This window comes from Triticum urartu, chromosome 3, assembly GCF_003073215.2.
Source record: "Triticum urartu cultivar G1812 chromosome 3, Tu2.1, whole genome shotgun sequence".
Taxonomy (NCBI): Eukaryota; Viridiplantae; Streptophyta; class Magnoliopsida; order Poales; family Poaceae; genus Triticum; species Triticum urartu.
Genome location: NC_053024.1, coordinates 450,514,365 through 450,521,415, shown reverse-complemented (window position 1 = coordinate 450,521,415; position 7,051 = coordinate 450,514,365). Strand labels below are relative to the sequence as shown.

Below are 7,051 nucleotides of genomic sequence, written 5' to 3'. Positions count from 1 at the left end.
GGAGCGGTACTGCCGCTTGTGACCCCTCAGCGGTACTACCGCTGGGTAGCACGGTACTACCGCTGGGACCCAGACAAGAGAGAGAAGATCTCTCCGTCGAAGCTGAAGTCGAGGCGGTAGGGCCAGGCAGGCCAGCGGTAGTACTTGCGGAGTCACCGGCGGTACTACCGCTGCGGAGCGGTACTGCCGCTTGTGACCCTCAGCGGTACTACCGCTGGGTGCACGGTACTACCGCTGGGACCCAGACAAGACACACAAGAGAGAAAGATCTCTCCATCGAAGCGAAGAGCTCTGAGGGTGAGAAGCGGATGTGTACGTGTTGATTCCACCCAAGCAATACCCCAGCGGACCCCCTCTTGATAGTACGGTGCCCTCTACGCAACTAGTCCACCGAAAGAGAAACGAAAGAGCTACACCATCTTGAATGACACTCCGAGGGGAAGAAATCGTCTCGTGCCAAGGATGAATCTCTGAAATGCTCAAAGCACACGATTAGTCCGCAAACACGTTGTCATCAATCACCAAAACCACATCGAGAGAGATATGCCTCAACAATGTGGAATGAAATTACTTATGTTTTTATTCAGCTGTAACAATTAAATTAAACAGGTGCCTCAGCTAGTTTGCCAATGGACTATCATTTTTCACAGCACATAGTTCACAACAACATTTGCACAGGAGATCTTCCACAATTGATTTCAAAAAATACACAGCCTAACCAAATACCACAAAAACTACAAAGATGATATATGGTCGATCAATTTATCAATGGCTAACAGAGAAGACCCACCGCTCCCCAAGCATGATGTTACTTTCTTCTTAAGCTCTCTCTCTCTCCCTCATCGCTTCCCCCTCACCCCCTTCATAAGCTTCAGAATGGCCTCCGCAATTTTGTTCCTCTCCAGCTCACCTTTGAGCTCAAATCCTATGCCCCACACCACATCCACGTAACCCGCGTTCATCATCTGGTCCGCGAACTGAGGCCTGTAGATCATCGGGCAACCCTCGGATACACTCTCGAGCGTTGAGTTCCACCCGTTGTGGGTCCAAAACCCACCCACCGCATGGTGGGCCAACACATCCTGCTGCGGGGCCGACTGGTCACCTTGCCCCTGCCCTCCACTGCATCATTGAACCCTTTGGGTAGACATGGTCCGCCTGATCCTGTGACAAGGTCCTGCCGAATGACCCATAGGAACGGTTGGCCGTTGTTGGCCAACCCCCACACCACCTCCGAGAGCTCGCCAGAGTCCATGCACGCCAGGCTCCCAGCGCTCATGTACAACACGGACCCTATGGCCTGCGTGTCCAGCCACTCGATGCAGGTGCGATCCTCGTGCATAAGCACACTGCCGCTCCTCCCTGCAGTGCCCTCGGTCTTAGAGGAGAGCCTGCGGAGAGGGCCGGTCACGAGTACCATGGCGGTGCTTATCTCGTCGCGGATTTTCTGAAGCTCATAAGTTTCTAGTGCCTCGAATATGTTGAGTACGAGGGCGGAGTAGCACCTTGCTGCATGGGTTGCTCTGGCTAGAAATTTGGATAGCATCCCATGGTCATCGCTGCTCGAGAGGAAGAGGCCCCTCATGCCCAGCGGAGGAAGCTCCTTCACCGGCGTGTCGAGTTGCCATTATGAAACATGGGTAAATTAAAACTAGCAGTGATATGCTATTTTTTTTATCAAAACTAAACAATATTGAAATGGTTGCAATCGTAATAAAATACTCCCTCCATCTTTCAAAGGAACGGAAATGATGACTAATCGAATGTCTTTAATGACAACTTTAGTTGACGCGAGGATGGTATGTTTGTTGACAAACACAATAATTTCCTGGCAGAGAACAAACTAAGGATGGAATTGCCATGCTCACAAAAAAGGTTGATTTGCCATGGGCAAATCCCAAACATTCGGGACTTATGGGCAAAAGGAAGTCTATAAATTTTATCTCAAGTCATTATATTGTAATTATTAATATTTTTTTTACAAACTTTGATCAAACATTACACCTTTTGACTTGAGAGAACACGTATAACCATTACTTTTGGAGATGAGGGAGTAGTACATACTCCCTCTGTCCCTAAATATAAGACGTTGTGGCAGTTTAATTCAAACTATGAAACTGTTTTATATTTAGAACACCTTTTAAAGAACTTTCACGTACAAGTAGGATTCCTACATTAAAACACCTTTTAAAGACGTTGTGGGTCTGATGATTGACAAAACTCAAAAAATCTTAAAATTCACATGTTGATCATAAGAAAAAGAGATACACTTTTTATGGCTACATTTTACATATATTTAAGCATTCACAATACATCTTGAGTAATTAATTACTTTTTCTAGTATGTTTTTAAGGACCCAGAGGGAATCAACCTAAAATAAATGGACATTAGCCACGAGAATTGGGTAAGTACTCTTTTGATCCTGTGCTCATATCCTTCCTGGTGAACGGTAAAATTCAAAAAATAGTAAAATAATTCAAAAGGTTCAGGATTTTTTTTATAAACATTGATGAATGTTCCAAGTGCATACAAAATTTTGCAATGAAATGGCATTGGTGGAGGTCCGGATAAAAAAACAAAATTGATGCTCTGCTTCCAACAATAGCCTTTTTGAAGCTTCTTTTTTTTTGCCCAGACCTCTGCTATTTCATCACAAAATTTTATAGGGGGTGAAGAATTCATCAATGTTTATCAAAAAAAAAAATCAGAAGTTTTTGAATTTTTTGTACTATAATTTTGAGTTTACTTTTTACTAAGGTGCATGTGAGGTGAGATAAAAAAAAGTCCATGTCCGGAGAATTGTGTTTAGTACCGAGTAGGAGTAACTGACCTTTTAATTGTTGCTGATTCAGTGTCATGTTTCATGGACGAGTGGAGCGAAGCGGTGCAGAAGAAGGCTCGAACTTGTTAATAAGCCACCATCAGAGAAGTGGATTCCGCCAGAGAATGAATGGATAAAGGAAAATGTGGATGGTGCGGTGTCAAGTTCTACGGGTAATGGAGGAGGAGGGGTGGTCCTTCGCGACCAAGGTGGTGCTTTTTGGGGCGCCCTAGCCCATCTTTTCCCTAATTGTTCTAAGCCAGAGATGGTTGAACTGTTGGCTTGCCGCAAAGCTCTACTGTTTGGGCGAGAACTTAGTGTCCAGAGGTTGCATATTGAGATGGATAGCAAAGAAGCGGTCTGCATGACCAACGGAGAAAATAGAAATCTTTCTCAGATGGGCCCATTACACTAGTAGAAACAGGGCTTTGGTCCAGGCCGGGTCAGCCCATTAGTCCCGGTTCAGTCCAGAACCGGGACCAATGTGGGCATTGGTCCCGGTTCGTGAGCCCAGGGGGCCGGCCGGGCCACGTGGGCCATTGGTCCCGGTTCATCTGGACCTTTTGGTCCGGTTGGTGGGATGAACCGGGACCAATGGGCCTCGCTCCTGGCCCACCACCATTGGTCCCGGTTGTGGCTTGAACCGGGACCAAAGGCTCCCCTTTAGTCCCGGCTCATGTCACCAACCGGGACCAATGAGGTGCCTATATATACCCCTCGCTCGCGAGCAGAGCACCCCAGTGCTCTGTTTTTCTCTGGCCGAGGGGGAGAGGGCTTGGTGGTGCTCTAGCTCACCTCCTATGCACACAAGGTGTTCGATGGAATGCCCGAGCCACACTACTTAAGCTTTCTCCTCTCCAAGCTCGACCTCCAAGCTCCATTTTCCATAATATTTGTCTAGGTTTAGCGGTCCGTCACGCCCCGTCCCCGTCTTCACCGCCGTCGATCACCCGCGCCGAGCTCATCGCCGGCACCACCGTGGTGAGCCTCTTGTTCTTATCTTCTTTCTGAAAGGAAAAATATTCTTACTTGTATGTTTACATAGATACTTGTATTATTTTCTTACTTTTATTATTGCATCTTATATAGTGCGATGGTTTTGGTATCCGCCCCCGTCGGCCCTCGTCCTGTCTATGATTCGGATGTGGTATATATATTATCTTTATAACTATTGGTTCATTTATTGTTTATGAAAATTATGCCGACCAACGTGACATAGATTTTATTTATGTAGGATGTATGTGAATCGGAAATGCCAACCGACCCTATTGTCGAGAGGTTAAATTTAGTTGAAGAAGAAAACAATTTGTTGAAGGAAAAAATAAAAAAAATTGAGGAGGAGAAGATGATATTGGAGTTGCATGTTGCGGATGTCGTCGATGATCACAAGATCAAGATGGATGCAATGCGCTTGAAGATTAGAAAGATTAGAAAATATGCCATTCATACCGAGGCTTGGTATCATTATGCCGTTGGATCAATTGTTACCTTGGTTGCGATTATGATCGCATTTGTTTTCGCATTGAAATGTTTTACATAGTTTCAATGTATGGTTTAATTAATTAGATGCTCTGGAGAGCTATATGTTGTTAGATGAGAACTATGTATGCACTTTGGTTTTAATGTGATGATGAACTTCTATTAATTTGGACACTTAATTATATATAATGCACGCAGATGAACCGGCAATGGATGTACGGTGACAGACACACCCGCGAGTACATTAAGGGCGTGCATGAGTTTCTCGATGCGGCTGAGGCAAACAAGCAGAATGGTTTTATGTGTTGTCCATGCACTGAATGTGGGAATACGAGGTCTTACTCTAACCGGAAAATCCTTCACTCCCACCTGCTTTACAAGGGTTTCATGCCACACTATAATGTTTGGACGAGGCACAGAGAAATAGGGGTTATGATGGAAGACGGCGAAGAAGAAGAGTACGATGACAACTATGTGCCCCCTGAATACGGTGATGCTGCAACGGGGGGAGCTGGTGAAGATCAAGAGGAACCAGACGATGTGCCCAATGATGCTGCAACGGGTGAAGCTGCTGAAGATCAAGAGGAACCAGACGATGTGCCCGATGATGATGATCTCCGCCGGGTCATTGTCGATGCAAGGACGCAATGCGAAAGTCAAAAGGAGAAGCTGAAGTTCGATCGCATGTTAGAGGATCACAAAAAAGGGTTATACCCCAATTGCGAAGATGGCAACACAAAGCTCGGTACCGTACTGGAATTGCTGCAGTGGAAGGCAGAGAATGCTGTGGCTGACAAAGGATTTGAGAAGCTACTGAAAATATTGAAGAAGAAGCTTCCAAAGGATAACGAATTGCCCGACAGTACATACGCAGCAAAGAAGGTCGTATGCCCTCTAGGATTGGAGGTGGAGAAGATACATGCATGCCCTAATGACTGCATCCTCTACCGCGGTGCATACAAGGATCTGAACGCATGCCCGGTATGCGGTGCATTGCGGTATAAGATCAGACGAGATGACCCTGGTGATGTTGACGGCGAGCCCCCCAGGAAGAGGGTTCCTGCGAAGGTGATGTGGTATGCTCCTATAATACCACGGTTGAAACGTCTGTTCAAAAATAGAGCATGCCAAGTTGATGCGATGGCACAGTGAGAACCGAAAGAAAGATGGGAAGTTGAGAGCACCCGCTGACGGGTCGCAGTGGAGAAAAATCGAGAGAAAGTACTGGGATGAGTTTGCAAAGGACCCAAGGAATGTATGGTTTGCTTTAAGCGCGGATGGCATTAATCCTTTCGGGGAGCAGAGCAGCAATCACAGCACCTGGCCCGTGACTCTATGTATGTATAACCTTCCTCCTTGGATGTGCATGAAGCGGAAGTTCATTATGATGCCAGTTCTCATCCAAGGCCCTAAGCAACCCGGCAACGAAATTGATGTGTACCTAAGGCCATTAGTTGAAGAACTTTTACAGCTGTGGAATGGAAATGGTGTACGTACGTGGGATGAGCACAGACAGGAGGAATTTAACCTTAAGGCGTTGCTGTTCGTGACCATCAACGATTGGCCCGCTCTCAGTAACCTTTCAGGACAGACAAACAAAGGATACCACGCATGCACGCACTATTTAGATGACACTGAAAGTATATACCTGGACAAATGCAGGAAGAATGTGTACCTGGGCCATCGTCGATTTCTTCCGACCAACCATCAATGTCGAAAGAAAGGCAAGCATTTCAAAGGCGAGGCAGATCACCGGAAGAAGCCCGCCATGCGCACCGGTGATCACGTGCTTGCTATGGTCAATGATTTACACTACGTAATCTTTGGAAAGGGTCCCGGTGGACTAGCTGTTCCGAATGACGCTGAGGGACACGCACCCATGTGGAAGAAGAAATCTATATTTTGGGACCTACCCTACTGGAAAGACCTAGAGGTCCGCTCCTCAATCGACGTGATGCACGTGACGAAGAACCTTTGCGTGAACCTGCTAGGCTTCTTGGGCGTGTATGGGAAGACAAAAGATACACTGAGGCACGGGAGGACCTGCAACGTTTGCACGAAAAAGAGGCATGCCTCCGAAGCAGTATAAAGGTCCTGCCAGCTACGCTCTTACGAAAGAAGAGAAAGAAATCTTCTTTGAATGCCTGCTCAGTATGAAGGTCACGACTGGCTTCTCGTCGAATATAAAGGGAATAATAAATATGCCAGAGAAAAAGTTTCAGAACCTAAAGTCTCATGACTGCCACGTGATTATGACGCAACTGCTTTCGGTTGCATTGAGGGGGCTTCTACCGGAAAACGTCCGATTAGCCATTGTGAAGCTATGTGCATTCCTCAATGCAATCTCTCAGAAGGTGATCGATCCAGAAATCGTACCAAGGCTAAGGAGTGATGTGAGCTTAAGAAGAAAGTAACATCATGCTTGGGGAGCGGTGGGTCTTCTCTGTTAGCCATTGATAAATTGATCGACCATATATCATCTTTGTAGTTTTTGTGGTATTTGGTTAGGCTGTGTATTTTTTGAAATCAATTGTGGAAGATCTCCTGTGCAAATGTTGTTGTGAACTATGTGCTGTGAAAAATGATAGTCCATTGGCAAACTAGCTGAGGCACCTGTTTAATTTAATTGTTACAGCTGAATAAAAACATAAGTAATTTCATTCCACATTGTTGAGGCATATCTCTCTCGATGTGGTTTTGGTGATTGATGACAACGTGTTTGCGGACTAATCGTGTGCTTTGAGTATTTCA

General features: G+C 45.9%; 1 pseudogene; it reads right to left on the bottom strand.

Moving 5' to 3' along the window:
- Positions 1-734: 734 nt before the first annotated feature.
- LOC125546859 lies at positions 735-1,621 on the bottom strand (annotated as a pseudogene).
- Between the last annotated feature and the right edge of the window lie 5,430 nt (positions 1,622-7,051).